This window comes from Rhinolophus sinicus, linkage group LG12, assembly GCF_036562045.2.
Source record: "Rhinolophus sinicus isolate RSC01 linkage group LG12, ASM3656204v1, whole genome shotgun sequence".
NCBI lineage: Eukaryota > Metazoa > Chordata > Mammalia > Chiroptera > Rhinolophidae > Rhinolophus > Rhinolophus sinicus.
In genome coordinates this window covers 24961510-24981580 of record NC_133761.1, presented here as the reverse complement: position 1 = coordinate 24981580, position 20071 = coordinate 24961510, and the positions used below count along the sequence as shown (strand labels likewise).

Here is a 20071-nt window from a genome sequence, read left to right as displayed (position 1 = left end):
CAGTAATTATCATAGAATGTGATAAAACCTATGCTAGAGGTATCTTCGAATTACTGAGGAATCATTCAAATAAGACCACAGTTGATGATATGGAGGAGTGAAGGCTTCACAGAGAACACGACGTTGGCCTATATCTTGATAGGTAAGAATGGAGACAGATGATTCCTAGCTTTGGGGACAGAAGAGGAAAAGAATAATGGTAAGTAAAATTTGAGGAAGAGAAAAGTGGCTGGAGTACTAGTGTGTATAAGGGGTTGGGTAGATCATTAGGCCAGAGGTAGGAAGGGACATGATGTAAAAGGATTTACATGGCAGGTTAAGTAGTTTCACATTTATTTAGTAAGATAGTGGTTTTCAATTTGGGGGCTCATACATCCTTTCGAGTGGGCTGGGAAGGAGTCTAAGTACTATTGTTAGTATTTCAAAAGCCTTAAAAGTAGATATTTTTCCAAAATAAAAATTGTTATTCTTGTGATGAGATTTTATTTAAAAGGCTCTGATTATTAATTAATGCATTTTAGAAATCAAAATATTTCAAAATATGTGGTTCATTAAGGAAAAATTTTAAAGAAATCTTTTGCAAAATCTGCAAGCTGGCTTTTGTGTCATTGGATGGAATGAATTCTAGATTTAAGAATTTCTGTCTACTTGGATGTGGAGATGAAAGGAGAGTGGATAAATGACATCAACCCCCATCTTTCTAATATATGCATAGATTGATAGACAGATGATAGATAGATAGACAGACAGATAGATAGATAGATAAACAGATATTCCATTCACTTAGATTGGAAATAAAAGAGACAGTCAATGCCCACTCCTGAGATTAAGGCCCGGTATGAATTTAGTAGGTTATTGGAAGACTATAAAATAAAAAGAGAAAATCCCTAGTGGATGCCAATATTTGAGAGATGAATGGACATGACAGCTAAATGCAATATGTGATCCTTGATAGATTCTAGATTGGAGGCAGGAGGCACAAAGGATGGCAATTGGGCAAATTTAAATATGGATTATATATGAGATAATAAAATTACACAATGTTACATTTTCCGAGTGTAATAATTGTTTTCAGGACACACATTCTGAAATACTTAATGGGAAATGTCAAGATATTTGCATTTAACTCTCAAATGATTAGAAAACCATAAATGTGTATGTTTGGGCAGGGGACTGGAATTAGGCAAACATGGCAAATTATTAACAATTACTAGATCTAGGCAGAAGGTGTTTGAGTGTTCATCATACTATTTCTCCAACTTGTCTGAAGGTTTAAAATTTTCAAAGTAAAGGAAAAAGAGGTCAATAAAAAATTAATTGGTGAAAGAGGCAAAATTTGGAGTGAAAAGCAAAATTGATGTGCACCGGATTCAAGTATTGGTAATAGAGTCGGCGGCCACTGATGCTCTTGGAAAGAAATTTCTCTGAAAGGAAAGAGAAACAGCATAAAGGAAAGGAACCAACTGCAGGAAACTAGTTGAAGACTGATGTGATACAGTAAAGGAAGAGGGGATTGGAAAGGAGACCAGCTATAAAATTTTAGCTACAAAGCCCAGAGGAAGATTCAACTAGTGCTTAAAAGTAGATGAATATTTTGAAGGATGGTACAAAAACTGGCTCTGAAAACTATGCTGCTTTTGATGGGTTTGTTGAAGGCAAAAATCCTTTGATAATTTTCCTTACTACTTTTTATTTTGATAATTTTGAGACTGTTTCAGAGTTTATTAGTTAATATTTGATACAACTCTTTCAGAAGAAGCCATTTCTCTCAGAGAAGATTTCAACTTTTTAGTGGTAATAGTAAAATTAATATAAAATAATAATTAGCAACTTTTGCATACTTACTATCTTTTAGGTACTGGGAAAAGAGCTTTGGCTACATAATTAGATTAAATTCTTGCAAAAATTCTATTTGCAGATATTAATTTTATTGATATTCCAATTTTACCATTTTATAAGACTAGGGAGATTTAATTACATGTCTAAGGTCATACAGCTTGGAGGCTGCAGAGCCAGGACTCAATCTGAAACTATCTCACTGGAAAGCCTGTGCTCTGTAACACAGAACATTTATTTTGTTTGAGAAATATTAAAATCCTAAAAAGTATTACCTCATTAATAGGATATTATAATTTCAATGGTTTATTTCAGAATTACTATGAACTTAAATCTCAATGTAATAAGTTAACAAGCTGCCCTCCCACTTTTTTTCCTAATTTAAAACATTTTGAAAATTAGATTTTCTATTTGTTCATCCATTCCTGCATTCATTCATTCATTCATTCATTCATTCATTCGGGTGCATTTATTTGGGAAATTGCTTTGCTTGTAAACTCACAACTGACACAGCACATCATTGCAAAATTGTGGGGAAAAAGAGAATGAGAGAAATTTAAGGGTCGTGTTAAGAGGCAAAGGATACATCTTGGAATGGGGTGGAACCTTTTGTTTCTCCTTCCCTTCCCTACTCCAAAATAAAGAGCCACCAATTTCAAAGTCCAGTTGGCCTCCTCCTCATCCCTACTCTTGTTTAGCAAGGCTACTTTTAAAGAAACACATTTTTTAAAAACAAGTCTTTGTAATGAAAGGATCATACCATCCAAAAAAGCAGTGCTTGAAAATTCTCTCTTCCTACTGAATATGAGTATGCCCAAGAATTCGTATGGAACAAGAGGCTAGATTAAAACCTTGTCAAGATTCTCCAAGTCAAATGAAAAACCCAGCAGATGATACCTAATGGCAACAGTTATGGCAAGAAACGATGCGTTGTTCCAGTAAGGTACAGGATCCCAGAGCTCTGCTCGTTTAGAGATACCTAACTCTGATCATGGAAAATCGTAATTGAAACCTGAATATAAGAACTTACTCACATGGGATCATAGATAATATTTTTTAAATGGAAAACAGATACCTTGATTAGTATTCTAATGGTATAATGCTTTCCATAAACCCAGGAGAAATACATCAAGAGGTTAAAGATGATTACCAGTGAAAAATCAGGGCCAAACATTGTCTTTTGGTTGAGTAAACTCACCTTGTTTTCACCAAGGCTTACATAAACACTTTACCTGCTGAATTAGGCCTTATTCCAGGCTTTCAGAAATGGTCAGTTATTGATAGACATTGAGTGAAATGATGATTCAGCCACAGCTGACAGATGGGCCAGAGTAAATAGGATGGAGAAGTAAGGAGGGTGGAAATGCTTTAGAAGTCCACCCCTAGAGACACCCAGAGGACTGTCACTTGTATTGATTTGTCAATGAATAACTGATCAAAAGGTAAATATTTTGGTTGAATTTGTATTTGCACAGCCCAAATAAAACTTACCATTTGAATACATTCACTATTTAAAAAACTAACTTACATTGTTCAACCACCTTGGAAAATAATCTTGCAGTTCCTCAAAAGCTTAAACCTAGAGTTACCAGATAACCAGCGATTGTACTCTTAGATATGAAATGAAAGAGAAATGAAAATATATGCCCATGCAGAAATTTATACACAGACATTTATAGCAGCATTATTCATAACAGCGCAAACATAGAAACAACCCAAATGTCCATCACACGATGGACAGATAAAATATGGTATACCATACAATGAAATAAAAAGAAATGGGTTATCAATACATTCTACAACATGGATGAAACTTGAACACATGCTAAATGAAAGGAGCATGTCACAAAAGACCAGTTATGTCACGATTCAATTTACATGAAGTGTACAGAACAGGCAAATCTATAGAGAAAGACTATGGTTGCCTCAAGCTAGGAGATTGCAGTTGGAGGGTGACACCCAAAGAGTATGGGTTTCTTTTGGGGGTAATGAAATGTTCTAAAATTAATTGTGGTGATGGTTGCACACCTCTGAATTACTGAAAAAATCATTGGATTGTACACCTTATATGGGTGAATTATGTAATCTGTAAATTATCTCTCAATAAAGCTGTTACAACAAACCTCCTAATTTAGCTAACAGAAGCCAAGAAGTACGAGTACATTTTTAAAAAAAACACAACAATTTCTCTTGTCTCCTACTTTCCTGCTACTGGGGACTCTTTGTGAGGATACAGGCTTCAGACACATTATTTTTGAGCCACGTTGATCTTACATTAATAGAGAGTGGAAAAATAAAAGTTCTAGATGCATAGTTGACATCATCTATGACTAGGAAACAGCAAGGAATCATACAGAAAATACAGGACTTGCAATCAGGAACCTGGAGGTGAGACTTGACCCTGCCATTAACTATCCGGTTGACCTTGAAAAGGGAAACTAATCTCTGTGAGCCTCAGTTTTACTGGTTTGTGCAATTTGATTGACTAACAACAGCAACGAGAACCTTACATAATTGCAGATCAAAAATGATAATAGGTGCATTCATTCAAAGCAATGCTCGTGGCTACCTTGGGGGCTCACAGATACCTGGGGATGCTTATGGAAGTCCATTCTCGATGCTTTGAGAGCAGATGGAGAAGTCACCTGCTCCAGATTAGGAAATTTAAAAAATAACCTCTCCGGAGAGGTAATGCCTCAGCTGATTCTCGAATGGGGAGGATTTAGGCAGGCAGGAAGGCATGCTGATGGGGTTAGTGTTTAAAGGAGAGGCTAGACAAAGGCTCAGAAGTGCACCTACCTAAGTGGGGTGTTCAAGAAATTTCACATAGCCAGCTATGATTAGAGCAGTGGTTCTCAAACTGTGATTCCCAGACCATCAACATCACATGGGAACTTGTTGGGGATGCAAATTCTTAGTTTACACCACAGACCTACTGAATTAGACTCTGGGATGGGGCTCAGCAATCTGTCTTCTGATACGCTGTCTACAGGACTGTGATTGGTCAAGCTTGAGAACCACTGGACTAGAGTCTTGGGACCAGAAGTAAGAAATGTGTCCCTGCTAGGTGAATATTTATACAGTTTACCAAAGCAGTGTAATAAGTAGATTTATGTAAATTATCACAGCTTACCAAAGCAGTGTTATAAGTAGATTTATAAACTACATAAATTCCCACTTTAGGCTATTTATTAGAAAATACAGAAAGGTTAAAAAATGTAATTTTATGTAGATATACATATTGTTAATATTTGGTAAATTATATAAATGTATCTTTTTTGGCAACCGTGGACCATAATGTACATTCTTTTTGTATTCTGTGTTTATTAACTTAATATTTTATGAGTATTTTCCCATGGATTTTGAATTCTGTCAATCAGTCCTAAAAACTCAATGGAAAATATTTTTAATGACTACAAAGTATTTCATCATGTGGATAGGCCATAATTTAATGAACCATTTATTACTGTTGGATATTCACATTGTTTTAATAACTTTTATAAATAATACAGTGATGGAAAACACTTTACATGTTTTGGTTTTTTTTCTGAATTTCTAGTTTGCTATAATAGAGTCTTAGAAGTAGGGTTATTATGTTGAGTACCTATTCTATTTATCTGTGTCTCTTTTTCTTCTCGTAATAGACCCATATTCTCTGGCTAGAGGACTGGCATTCCTAGACTGGGCCAATTATGTTGCCCATTCCTGTGACCACATAGATTCATTCAGGGCGTCAGGGACAGTCAGGGACAGTGATGTGACTCAGGATGTGCCAATCAGCTTAATGATGGTGTTTTGCAGGGAACCATGCCCCTCAACCTCCAGAGAGTAGGAAGAAACCAGTCAGCTGTAGGAAGTCATGAAATTAATTTATAGAGAGCAGAGATGAGGGAGAAAGCATGCAAATTTTCAATAGATTCTAGCTTCTGTACTTTTTTAAGACAAAATCACTTTAAGAAAAAAAACCAAGTTCAAGATGGATTTGTTAGTCCTGACTGATACATGGGACCTCGAAGGGTAGGAGTAAGTGTGAGAATAGCTTTCCTATTTGGAAGCATATTATGTTTCTGATTATTTGGATTTTCTTCTGTAATTTACAGTACAATTTTTAAATTTTCGTCATTTAGGAGCAATATATTCCTTATAAAGTATATTCTTACACAAGGTATTTTGGGTTGCTTTTGTTATAATAAGCGTTAGCCCTCTGTTAAATCTCTATTGCTGCTGTAAATGATTAGCACAAACTTAACTTAATGGCTTAGAACAACATAAATGTATTATCTTACTGTTCTGGAGATCAGAAGTCTGAAAGGTGTCTAAAGATGGCAGCAGGGCTGTGCTCCTTCTGGGGTTTCTAGGGAAGAATCTATTTCCTTGCCTGTCCAGCTCCCACCGGCCAGCAAAGGCCAGTTTGTCTTTCTCACAACACTTCTCCCTGCTTCTGATTCTTTTTCCTCCTGCTTCCCCATTTAAGGATTTTTACATTAACAATTGGGCCCACCTGTATAATCTCCTTACTGTAAAGTCAGCTGATTAGCAACCTTATTCCACCTGCAACCTTAATTCCCTCTTGTCATGTAACTTAACATATTCACAGATTCTGAGGGATTAGAATGTTGTCGTGCAGGGTGTCAGGTGGGGTCTCAGCTACTGCTCCCCACATAAGAACGCAGGACATGATGAGGCCAAAGAGGAACACCCACGGAGCCATAGATACGGGAGTAATGCCACTATATTCTCGCTGGCGGCACTATAGTCTCACTGGAGGCTGGATCCACACTGTCTGCAACCTGCCATCCTAACTGCAATCCACGCTTGCCAGCTCAGCCACCATCTTCTTGCTAGTCCCCCATTTTTTGCTAGCGTAGCCACAGCAGTTATACTAGTGGCCAGTGGCTCACTGGTTATAGCTGACGGCCAACTAGCCATAGCTGATGTTCATCCAATCACAGTTGATGGCCATTTACTACCTGAGCCAGCACCTTTCCGCGTGAGGCCGAGAGCCTGGAAACTGCACTCCTGGCTCTGTCCCCTCTCTCTATATATGCAGTTTTCCTGCTTTCACAGCAAAAGTCCCCAAACAATGTGTCTGTACATTTGCTTTTGACATTATCTCTTGAATGCATTGCAATCACGCTTTTATTCTCACATTCCACTGGAAACTCATTTCAGGGTTATCAATTACCTACACTGTCATTCCAAGGATTAATCTGTGGTTCTCAACAGGGGAGGTGTGGGGACAGAGTCCCAGAGAGCAGTTTCCAGGCTCTCGGCCTCACGTGGGGGGGTGCTGACTCGGGTAGTAGATGGCCGTGGGCTGTGGCTAGTTGGCCGTCATCTGTAGCCAGTTAAACAATTGGCCCCTGATAAGCTGCTGCGGCTGTGCTGGTTGGTGAGTCGAGGGGAGTCCGTCGGTTGGCAGAAAGGCAGACAGCAGGTCGCACGTCGTGTGAATCCAGCCTCCAGTGAGACTATAGTGGTTTGACTCCCCTACCTATGGCTCCGTGGGTGTTCCTTTTTGGCCTCACCATATCCTGCATTCTTGTATGGGGAGCGGGAGCTGAGACCCCACCTGATACCCCGCGTGACAGGACGCTTACTGATAGTCATGAAATCTCAATGTCTTGGCACAAGGAAAGTTTATTTCTTGCTTATGCTGTAGTCAAATGAAGGTTGGAATAGGGGATGACCAGTTTTCACACTGTCATGGGGTTGCCTGAGTCCTTCCCAAATACTGGTTCCAGCAGCCCTTACAGCCTCGGAGTCCTCTCCTGAATACCCTGCATACATCTGACAGAAAAGAGAAGAAAAGCATGCAAAATTTACTTTTTTTCAAAGGAGCTAGTGTTGTAAATGATGTACAACACACCTTCCACACCCCATTAGGCATAATTCAGTCTCTTTGTCTCCACTTCTCTGCTGGTCATCATGGAAACTGGATCTAGTTTGTATGGTCAGGAGGAAAGGAAAATGGAGTTTAGGAACATATGGCGTTGTATCTGCTGTATAACCTGTGATGTGCATTTGATGCAGTGGTTACTCCCTTGTGGGCCTTCACTCTTCCCTGACACCAACCCAGGTCATGCCTGGAAAGCTCAGCGAGTTCCAGTACCAATGTGATCTGCACCAAATTTAGGACATGTGTGATGATTGAATTCTGTACTTATTTTCTCTCCCCAAACTTTTCTTTTATCCCATTTTCAATTTGTCTTTATTAGTGCTCTGTTTTTCCTTACCAGTGAATTTTTTACTCCTCTCCTGACTGGGACAATATTTTGCCATTTTCTACGTGCTTTTTTGGAATCCATAGTCCATTGGGACCAATTCCCCCAAACTCCCACACTCATTAGTCCCTTCAAATAATTTTCTCTTTATTTTGATAAAAGAACTTAAATATGGACATTTCTCTGTGAACTTCTCTAGTAGACAATAAGCACTTCCATTAGTTCACATCAAAGGGCCAGAAGGGGGAGTAGGCATTCTCCTTAACAAAAATTATGCTTGATTTTTAAAGGCCAAGTGCTCAGTACTTTTGTTGTAAACTTTTGCTACATAGAATTTAATATCACATTACTATTCATAACACCAATAAATATATATATATAGCATTTGTTGATGTATTTGCCAAGCACTAGACTAAAGATTTATATGTGTTCATTTAATCCACAAAACAAAAAATTATTTTCCCCTAATTTCAAAGAAAAAGCTATCTTTCTTCCTTTAATAGGTCAAATTTCATTTTGCTCATAATTCAACCTCATAATTATTATCTGAAGGTCTTTTCTGATAATTTTTCTTTAGTATTTTCAATATGTGATTTTATCGAAAACCCTTTTCATAATGACAAGAGCTAACGCACATCATGTGCTAATTATGGCCCAAAATGTTAAGTGCCTGATGAGAACTGTCATATTTAATACTTCAAGATATTAGTACTCTTTACCCCATTTTTACAGAGCAGGAAATTGAGGCATAGAAATATTTAAGAACTTGCTTATGATTATGTGGTTTTACAAGTGGAAGAGCAAGAGCCCTGATGGAAACCCAGGTAGATTCCAGCCCTGGTGGATATATTCACAGTTTCCCAGTCAATGGTGCATTTCTCATTTGGCCCTTAACTCTCTTACATGCTGATTGCTCTGTCTAGGCCCTGTTCCTCCTCTTCATAGCTATGATTCCATCTAGATTATGTCCTACACTGTCTCTTTTCACCTATTTTATAAAAAGATAATTTATTCAAGGGGGGTGGGAGATGAGGGTAAGGGAGATCGAATATATGGTGATGGAAGGAGAACTGACTCTGGGTGATGAACACACAATGGGATTTATAGATGATGTAATACAGAATTGTACACCTGAAATCTATGTAATTTCACTAACAATTGTCACCCCAATAAATTTAATAAAAAAAAAACAAAACAAAACAAAAAAAAAAGAAATGAGGTGGGGATTTTTTTTCTATGTATTATTTAAAATATAGTTGTGTCCATATATTTTCTTTGTCACTTCTCAATTTGCAGAATTCCTCTAGTAAAACTAGAATTAGGGGTGACTTTCATGAGGTCATCAATTAGCTATATTTAAATTCTTGCAGTTGTATTCATTTAGTAAAATTTTGCTAAATAAGGTAAAATTCTAGCACTTAAGAATCAGCCTACTTCAGTTCTATAGATGTTTACATACAGTGGGAAGCAATGAGGATAACTCCTGAGAAAGATTTTAAATTTGAAGTTCAACAATAATAACGATAAGCATGATAAATAAAAAGGGAATTAAAAACCAATGTGTGTATGCCTGTATCTGGACAAGTTCACTAATCCATGAATTTATAGCGTGTGTTCTAGCATGCAATAAGCACAAAAATTATCTCATCTCCTTCTTGACTAATCAAATGCTTATAGTAAACTCTATAGTAATGAGATTATACACAAGACATTGTAAATCAAGTGGAATAAAATATGCTGTGAGGTAACTTGATCCAGAAAAATCTCCTGGCTTTTCTCTGAACCACATTCAATAAATTCTGATAATGCTAATTTAGCCAATTTATGTGCCCAGATGAAACTCAATAAAGATGTCTTTTCCAGCATAATTGTTGGAGAAAAAGTTCCCATGTTTATTAGTAGCTGAAGATAATTCAAAAGTTAGAGGGTATGTTGAAATTTCCATTAATAAAATATTCTAAAAATGTTTGCTAGGCTTTAGTTATAAGGAATGTAGATTATATTCTTATTTGAATACCAGTGTTGACCTCAATCCAATGACACTTGTCAACTATAAAAGTGAAGAGTGTAAAACTGCCTGGATTTTCATGGTAATTTAACTTTGCTGACCCTTTTCATCAGTTCATATTTTTAAGGATTTGAAGTTCAAAGAAAAGGCCACAGTTTAGCCCATTACAAAGTGGCATATGCTCAAATCCATGTGAATTGCTCCAAACGTTAACCTAGTTTTAGTGGGTTTCTTTGGTTTCCTGAAAAAAAACTGCAGCTACTTAACAAATGTTTTCTAAATTTGTATTTGATTTTTCTTCTAGTTCCCCTGAGGTATGATTACATATTCAAATGCTATTTAAAATATTTTCAACAGAAGCTGTAAGAATATGTGCAAAATCAGTGGTAGAATAAAGTCAATTGTCCAAATAACACAAATAAACATAATCTCATCTTTGATCCTACTACCTGTTAATAAATCATAAAAGTTTGCTCTTCTTTTTCTCAGAGTATGTTTTAATCAAATTAATGCGTTGGTCACCAGAGTGTGTTATTGTAACACTATCATCAGCAGCATATAAAATTCTATGATTTTTAGTCTAGTCTTCCGACCTCTAGATATTTTACGTTTGCATAAATTTATATTAGGTCACAGAATATTTGCATAAATTTTTAAAATGTAACTTTAAATCACCAGTGATTGAAAAAATATCGTGAGATCTTATGCTTTACTAATTGTTACATTTAAATCTGTGCTGCTGACCATAACAGCAGCAATGTAATGAAGATATTTTCTAGTATCAGTAATGCATGGAGGTTTTGAATTAGAAGGGAGGTGGCTCATTTGGGCACCATACTTCCCTTGGGTCTGATGCTGGTTAATTTAAAGCTTATAGCTAACGGGTTTTATCACCTCCTATGACATAGACTTGGCCAGAGGCCCAGACCAAGAGCATTTAATTGGATGAATGATTATTAATTCTGGAGATTATATAAATAAAAGGATTTAAAGAATGGGGTTGTTATGTTCCTCACAACTGGCATCTTCGGCAAATTTAATAGCTCCCATCCTCCCAGCACTGGCAGACCATCCCAAGCTAATGTTGGGGAGGATTTCAATATGAGAAAATGTTTAGGCGAATGTGATCAAGTTCTGTGCCTCAGACTCCAGGCAAGGTTGATGTAACATTATCTGGGAGCCACCAGATGTCGTACATACATTGTTCATTATTTGATTCTCCAAGTATATGCAGTAAGCACTAGAAAGAGAAAAAAAAAAAATTCTGCAGCTGTTAAAAGGTTCAAAGGATTCTGTCCAGAGCAGTGCTGAGTTCACTGATAAAATTTACTTCCTCTGCCTTTGTACATGTAGTTTATAAAGGAACTTCTACCTCATTCACGGGAAGAATTTTAAGTTCACATGAAACATAATCATTATTTTTATGATGATTTGATTTTCCTGAACATATTTAAAACTTTTTGTTTTCTTTCAAGCTGACGTGTCGCTTATTTTTAATTCAACGTACAACTCCTGATTGAGGGGTTTCTCTTTAATCATCACTTGCTAGCTGCTGGGGGTATAGAGCTAAATAAGATTTTCCCTGTCATCAAAAACCTTACAGTCCAGTCAGGGAGTTAGATAGAGAAGTAAACTAATAGAACATAGCTATGGTGTGGTCTCAGATTAGGTTTTCTGGAAGCAGGTCTGAGATGAAGTTTGGGGTACAAGGTGTTTCTGAGGGATGAACACCTGTGAAAGGGTGGGGAGGAAACTGGATTGGACAGAGGAAAAAGTCAAACTGATGCACGTCTGCCCCGCACACTGGGACATTGGGGAACAATTGCCCATCAGAGCTGTTCCACGTCCGGATAGGTCTTTAAATCTCTTACTTTGCTCAGTGGTCAGAAGACAGCTGCCTAAGGAAGGGCATGACCTTCAGTGAGGTGGTTCTCTGCAGCTAAGGCAGACTCTAAAGCTGTCAGCTGAAGGCTGTCTGATGGCCACACTCCCTGTAAGCTGGGAAGCAAGTTCCTTTTTGTAGGGGATTTAGATAGTGCATCTCTGTGTGGTCAGTATACAGAATGCTATGGGACCCCAGGAGAAAGTCAGCTCAGCCTTGGGGGGTAGGTCATAGATGGTTTAAAGTGAGGCCAAGATGAATCATAGCAATAATAGTAATAATAATAACTAAGATTTATTGAGTAACTAATGGATGTCTTGCATGGATTATCTCATTTAACATTCACCACACACCTAGGAAATAGATGTGTAATGATCATTTTCAGGTTATAAATGCAATTTTAGCAGATGAATGATTAAGTAACTTTCCCAGCGCTAAGGAATTGGATTCAATCCCAGGTTGTGTGACTTTAAGACCCATTGGTAATAAGCGTATATACTCAGGAGTGTGGGCTGGGCTGTTACTTTGGGGAAATAGTGCGTAAAGACATGAACTGCCTATCAAAGTTCCTAACCTTGAATATAAATTTAATAAGTATTTGTTGAAAGAGTTAGAAAGGGAGGGATGAGGGAATGAAAGAAGGAATGGACAAACAGACAAAGTCATATTTAAAGAACTATAATAAGATGCATATGGTCAAAGAACTGAGTCTCAAGCCCTGTCAAGAAGCTCCAAATTTTTCCTAAAAAGAACTGAATGAGTATTAGGCATGTTGTTCTCTGTGTTCTCCTGAGATTATTTTCTCCAAATCACCATTTTTTAAAGCTCTACATGTGACTGATAGTCCTTTCTCCAGTGCATATCAGAGTTACTTCATTCTGGTGGGATTTTACACTTTACTGAAGTCTTTACACTTTACCGGACTACCTGGGGCCTTGGGGACCATGTTCTCGCCTCAAGAGTCTCACCATCCTTAGAGTACTACAACAGATTGCCTACTGGATTTGACATCTAAGAACTTGGTGGTCAGGATATTTCCACTTCTATTTTTGTGTCTCTTTCCCAGATTTCTCCCCTGCTACACATTTTGTGTTCAGCCCATTTCATCTGCCATCCAGCAGTACTTGTGTTTCTTGCTCAGTTATCAAGCCCAATGGGAATGTGTTTCCACAAGACACAAGCCTGATTTCAGTAAAATTAAAATAGCTGCTTTCTGGTCAATCCTGTCCACCTTAGGCATATAATGTTCTTAAGGGTTATTAAAAAAAACTACATATGATGCTACTTATGATAACTGTGTAGGCCTATTATTATGACACTTTGTTTTTTAATCTTATATAAGGGTTTGAAGATCATGTTGATGAGATTTTTCTAATTCCTGGCTATATTATAGTTTATGTGCCCCTATATTAAAGCCCATGTGTTACGGTTTCTGGAGTTGAGAAGAGTACCACGTACAGATATCGCCTTATATTTAAGATACTATAACGAAAAATAATGATGAAATAAAAGAGGTGGGCAACGATATATTTGTTTATTACATGAGATTGGAAGAGGTGGCAGGTCAGAAAAATCAATTTTTTAAACTATTTATTTATTATTTATTCATTCATTTATTTTTATACTTTATTTATTCATTTAGACATTCAGTATTAGTTCACATAAATTTTAAGTGTATGAAGTTGAACAATTAAGTTTGCGAACTCATCCTAGAGAAAGTGCTACATACCTCATTGCTGAATATCACTACAGTCACCTTCAAAGTATTCCCCTTAATAAAAGGGGCTTCTGTGATAAGTTAATGCCATAGTTCCAATCAAGGCCCTGTAGATGTCTGATTTTCTACTGAATACTGGTAATCTGGACGGCACCAGTGTGACAGAGCAGGAGTTTTACCTGGAATGAAAGTTAGGAAGCAAGACTGGAAAAGTGAGTGCTGGAGGAAATGTGTGCTTAGCATCAAATCCAAGTTTAAATGAAGACTAGTAGACACGAAATGATGCAATCAAGTACAGATTTGAAACTAGTGCTGAACAGGGCAAGGGGAGGAGATGGGCTGAAAAGTCCAGGACGCAGGTATTTATAAAGGCAGGGTTTGGGAGCGTCTTCTATCTGGTCCAGGGAAGGGTTAGGTTCCCTACACAGAAGGTTGACAGGGACTCTGGAGGTTGGTGATGTTGACGTGGGGAGAAGGAAAAAGAAGGGAGGTACGTGATCTCAGAAAGTACATGCTACTTTATTTTCTGTTTCTATGTGATATGCTTACATATGTAACAGTGATTTTCAAAGTACTTTCGTTTTACTAGAGGACAGAATCCTACATGGAGCTTCAGTACAGAGAAGAAATAGAAGCAGAGCTGCAGTGGTTGAAATGGGTGACAGTTGGGACAATGCGTTCCTCTTCTCTTCAGGGGGCCCTAAGAAGAGCTGTTAGTTCCTACAGGGTTTAATGGTATTTGAGAGGAAGTATGGAATTAAAGAAAAATTTTTAGTTCAAAGTGAATTAAAATTTTAGAATATTTTTGTGTAGATAGTCTGTATGTGCTAGTAATAGGATATAGTTATTTTAAGTCTTTTAATTAAATTGGATTAAATTGAATTTTGGGTATTATTAGGTCATTTACAGCATAATATGTAGGTTGAGAGTAACTCTAAATCCAGACTGCCTGGGATTTTGTGCCAGTTTTACCACTTACCTTAGACAGATGCCTTATTCTTTCTGTGCGTCAGTTTCCTCAGTGGTAAAATTATATCTACCTCATAGGTACTATTATGAGGACTAAATGAATTAATATATATAAGCCACTTAAAATGGCCCTTGGCATATGGTGTGTATTATATTAATATTTCTGTTGTTTTTGTTATTATCAATAATATTTTCTGTACCTCGTATTTGCAAGCAGATTGCAAGCTTCCCGAAGTCAGAAGCACTATTTATGTTTCTTTCTATCTTGAATGACTAGAATAAAGTTTTGTATGTAATAGATGTTCAGGAAAGTAATTAATAAATTGACCAACTATTAATTGGGCACCTGCTATGATACCAAGGCACTCTTAGGGTTTGCAAATATAAAGGTGAATAAAATAGGGCTCTTGAGAAACCTGCAGTATAATGACCCTAAATTAAGTAAAATATAGCGTAATTAAATATAGTTAGGAGTCCGCCCCGACTCTGGGGGAAGGGCCCCCGGTGGAGTAGCCTGGTCGCCTGCCACCTCCGGAGCCAGCAGCCACCAGGCCAGGGGTTACTATGGAGCGATGGGTGACAATGGCTCTATGGAATACAACGTTCGTGAGACCTGGAAAGAAGTGACCAATGTTTACTTAGTAGTGATACTCATTAGCTTTGGCCTCTTCACATAAACCGAGAAGAATAAAAGGAAAATCAGGTGGATATTCAGTGTCCTACCTACAGAAGAAACTTTGTCAGAGCCCAACTTTCATGACACAATAAGCAAAATTCGTTTAAGGCAGCAACTGGAAATGTATTCCATTTCAAGGAAGTATGACCGTCAGTAGCCACAAAGCAAGGCTGACAGTGTGCATCTCTCAGAATGAAATCTCAGAAAATGAGCAACATATGTAATTGTTAAACAGCATGGTAGCAAGCTCCTAATTCCACGAAATCATGAACAGCATTTTTTAAAACTTCTGTCACCATAAAATCATTCTACTTGTGACTTTTTCCCAATTATTTTGTGTGTTTTGTTTTGCTTTCTAAAATTGCATCTGAGTCTTTTTTTACACAAATAAAAAGTGGCTCAAGAGAACTGAAAACAGAGTCTGCACGTACCTAGGAAGACAGACTATAACTAGAGATGGTGACTTTCCCTTGTGAAGATCTTTGATCAGTCAGAAATGAAAACCCATCTATAGGAGCAAGAATCTGGGCCTTATGCCTCTTTGATTTGAACATTTTGGCAAAATTTAGAAAATGAAAATCCAGTCATTCGGATAATTTGTTCTCAGAAGGCATTCTGTGATAAATGTAATATGGATAATGGACTAATTTGTGTTCTTATTGCAGTTGTTACCACCTTTTAATGGAATTAACGATTCGCCGTTTTCAGAACTTGCACAGCAGACGGTCTTTCCTGCATCATGAAGCATACCCACCTGCTTATTGTGGAAGCTTTCTGCCACTGGAATATTTTCCCCTTAACTGTGTTCCTAGGAGTTCGTTTGTTTATTTGTTTACATTCCACAGTTTTATTTCTACCACAAGAGTCTTCTTTAGGCCAGACAGTGGCCATGCTGCTGAATAAATGGGCACCTCTGTGCTGGTGTTAGCAACTTCCTTTTTAGTCATATGACTATCAATGGTTAATGCAATTAGCTGGTTTCTTATGCTTTTTTAGCATAATAAGCTTCCCTGAAGACTCATGTCTTGTACAATTGCATACCGTACATTGAAATATTTTAACATAACTTTTCATATGTATTTCAATAAAAGCTGGTTGGAAGTAGTGGCCGTGGTCATTGTCCATGTAACTGGCCAAGAATTAGTGTTTGAAGCAAAGCTAGTCTTAATTTTAAGAGTTAGAGTTAATATTTCAGCATTATTTTCTTTTCCCTTTGTAATTGTAAAGGAAAAGAATATAAATTCTGAATGAAAAGACTTAGACCAGATGTAATCATTCAGGGAAATTGAATTTACTTTTAAAATTTAATTTCATCGCTCAAAATTGTATGTAGTATACCAGGTGAATTGTTGACCAAATGCAATACTTCTTTCTTAACTCACAAATGGATGATTGTACCACCTAGCCAAAGCATGAAAAGCGATGTATAACTAAAAGGATTGGAAGCAGTTACAATTACAGGCTGGGGTAGCAGAGCGGCAAGGAGACAATCTTCCTGAACTTCGGTTTGCTCTCAGGAGAACCACTGTGTATTTCCATGAGCAGAGAATGTAATCAGAGGCAGGAGCAGTTTACTTGCTGCCACTGACATGGGGCACAGTCTGGACAAATTACAAAAACTGGCTATCTCAAATGGTTTGTAAAAATAGTGTACGGAAGGAAGGAAGGGAAGAAAGAAGAAAGGAAGGAAAGAAGGCAAGGAGGGAGGGAGGGAGGAAAGAAGGATCAAACTAAGGGAAGTCACAAAAGTAGTGTACATGAATAAATACAAACCACAATGATAAAAATACGTAATTAAATTTAATGTAAATTATTGTAATAAAGGAGCTATAATAGAGGTATGTAAAAAATATTTAAAAAACACTTTGGGAGTACAGATACATGGGTGAATTTTTTCTGTTGGTAACAGTACCGTGAATTTTGTTTGAGTTAAATCTTGAAGAGTGTATGCGTATTAGTTCGCTAGGTCTAAAAGTGTGAAAAAGACTTTTGCTGAAAAGAGTAAGTTTGAGGCAAAAAGCAGCATGACAGTGGCAAGGCCTTTAGATGCTGAAAGAGAGAGGAGTTGTTACCTGAGTAAGATGTAAAGGTAAGCAGGAACATGAACATAGATGGCACAAGTGTGCCATTGGGACTTATGCAGGACTCAGTCCTGTAGGAATTGCATGACTGCAGGTTTCACTGCATAAATATTTGTGGATACTGAAAATTTCTATTCCATATTGAGCAAGTCCATCAAGTTCCCTTTGGGGCTTTTGGATCTTTATATATAGATACTTTTCTTTTTTTTTAATGGAAAACTAAAAATGAATGACTTTGGTCTTTAGTGGCTCTGATGAAGTGACATTAAAGGTTTACAAGTAACTGAGAGAGTGTATGTTTTGAACTATTCACTCTTCCAGGTTTAATTTTGAAACCGTGTTTTTCTGTACAGAAATTAGATTTTTCTTTTTATATAATGAAATGTCAGGAACATAGTCATGGGAAGTTTTCACTTGGACAGAAACCACAAGTTCAAAGTCTACTGTAATTTTGTAGGCGGAAGAACAAGAGTTGTACTTGGCCATAACACATTTCGTCCTCTAGATTTAGGAGGATGAGAGCCATCAAAATTCCCGAGGTGGCCTGTGTGAGATTTTGTTGATTTAGCTGAATTTTGCTCTTTTCTTGTGTACTTTCCTTTATTTAGCCTCATCACTGGTTTATACAGTTACTGTTTCATTAGGTATTTTAAACCCTTAGGTTTCTTTACTATGCTTAGCCCATAGTGAAAATTCAATAAATAGCTGTTATGTAAGTGAGTAATACAGTTTGACTTTCCACACCAATTTACTAATATAAAATTCATGACAAATGATAAATTTGTCAATTACATATAGAAATGAAAAACTCCCCCCAAATCTCCATCCTTAAAATATTATGATAGTAGTAGAAAAGGAAACCTTCTATCCTAAGGACACCACCAAACGCCCTTCCCACCTTTCTCGCTGCTTTCGATGCTGATGACCTCCTGGCCTTCCTTGAACCCAGGCGCCTACATCCTGGGAATGGATCACTGTTTCAAAGTTGACCTCTAACAGGTAACACATTTTTTTGTTTCTTAGAGGAAAGGAAGACGGAAAGTAAAACAAAATGAAAACCTCTGCTTACTTTGTCAGGGCACCAACCTTTTCCAAGTATTAGAAACTTGGTTTTCAGTACATTGCCATGTGTTGAAAAGCACGTGGTTTTCAGAATTGGATCTGGGATCAAAATTAGGCTCTGATTCTTGTGTGTCCAAGCTTGTGACCAAGGTCGATTTACTTTCTCCACCATAAAATAAGGAATAATAACATCTACCTCCCAGGGTTGTTTCAAAGACTGAAAAGGAGACAAGTGTGGTCACATGTAGCACAGAGGGCATTGCCTGTTACACAGAGAAGGTATCCAGTACGCCCTGGGTGCCTGTCTCCCTGCCAAGTCACGCCTCCTGTCTTCTGCAGGCCACTCTCATTCTAGAGCTCTGAATCATAAAACTTACTTAGAGATAGTTATTGTAAATGAGAATTGACTGAATTCTTTCTGATTGTGTACATTGAGTCGTATGTAAGTATAAGAAGCACAGTTTCCTATAGTCCTGGGTTTGAGAAAACCTGCTCACTCCATTCATCTATCACAGGGATGGTCATGATGGTTATGAAGCCCCGTCAGTGTATTTCTTTCTTTAGCCAAAGAGACTGATAAAACATTGGGCACGTAGCATGTGATGTCAGTCAGGACAATTCTTCCCTAGCTTTTCACCATAAATGTTAGTAAAACTATCTCTTATCGCTGGACTTGATAAGTGGGCAGAATATGAGACTGAGGGTGGCATCAGCTCTCTAGTATACCACATGAAGAAGAATTGCCTGAAGGGAGAGAGAGAGAGAGAGAGAGAGAGAGAGAGAGAGAGAGAGACAGAGAGAGAGACAGACAGAGAGACAGAGAGACAGAGAGAGACAGAGAGAATCTTACGGTATTAGTTGAATCCCTGAATATAGACAGTCCAGAAGCCATCTTTATCCCTAGACTTCCTCCATTTATGCATAAACTACATATATAAAAAATATCAATTAGCCCTTTCAACACATCAATAATTTTCTAAAGATAATTTTATTTTGGAAAGGATATATACAAAATTATTTCATATTTTTCTATTTTTGTAGGTCCCTAGTATTAATAGATAAACTAATTATGTTTATAAAGTAGAATCAGCCTTGCTTGCATTAAGGGAAGTGTATTAATATTGACGCTTGGGGACTAATTCTCATACTCAAGTGAACCTCAGAAGCCACTTGGTTTAAAAATCCCAAGAAAAGTCAATAGCAGCACCAAAAACAAAACCATAGACATGCTGAGAATACTTGGAGGTGTTAATCGGGGCAAGTGCTTGACTAAGCTGCTGGATACAAGCCCCTGACAGCTTCTGTAGAATCTCAGAAGTATCTGCAGTGTGGTACTCTACGCCTCACCACTCTCAGGTGACAGGGGATTTTGTACAATTAAAGTGAAGATATTAAACAGAGTATTTTTTTAAAAAAATAATCAAGAAAAATGGCAGATTACAATGATATAACAAGACTAAACATTTATTTCCCCAAAGTCATAAAACCCAGGAACTCAGTCTTCTTAGAGACTATCACCCACAGCATGGTATTAATAATAAATCAGCCAGTGTTCATTTATTCCTCTATTCAATGGACTTTTATTTATTGAGTTCCCGTTAAGTGCTAGTTACTGT

The 20071-nt window shown here is 37.3% G+C and overlaps 1 pseudogene; it reads left to right on the top strand.

The window, feature by feature from the left end:
- Nucleotides 1-14271: 14271 nt before the first annotated feature.
- LOC109457587 (small integral membrane protein 19) lies at nucleotides 14272-15508 on the top strand (annotated as a pseudogene).
- Nucleotides 15509-20071: the final 4563 nt, after the last annotated feature.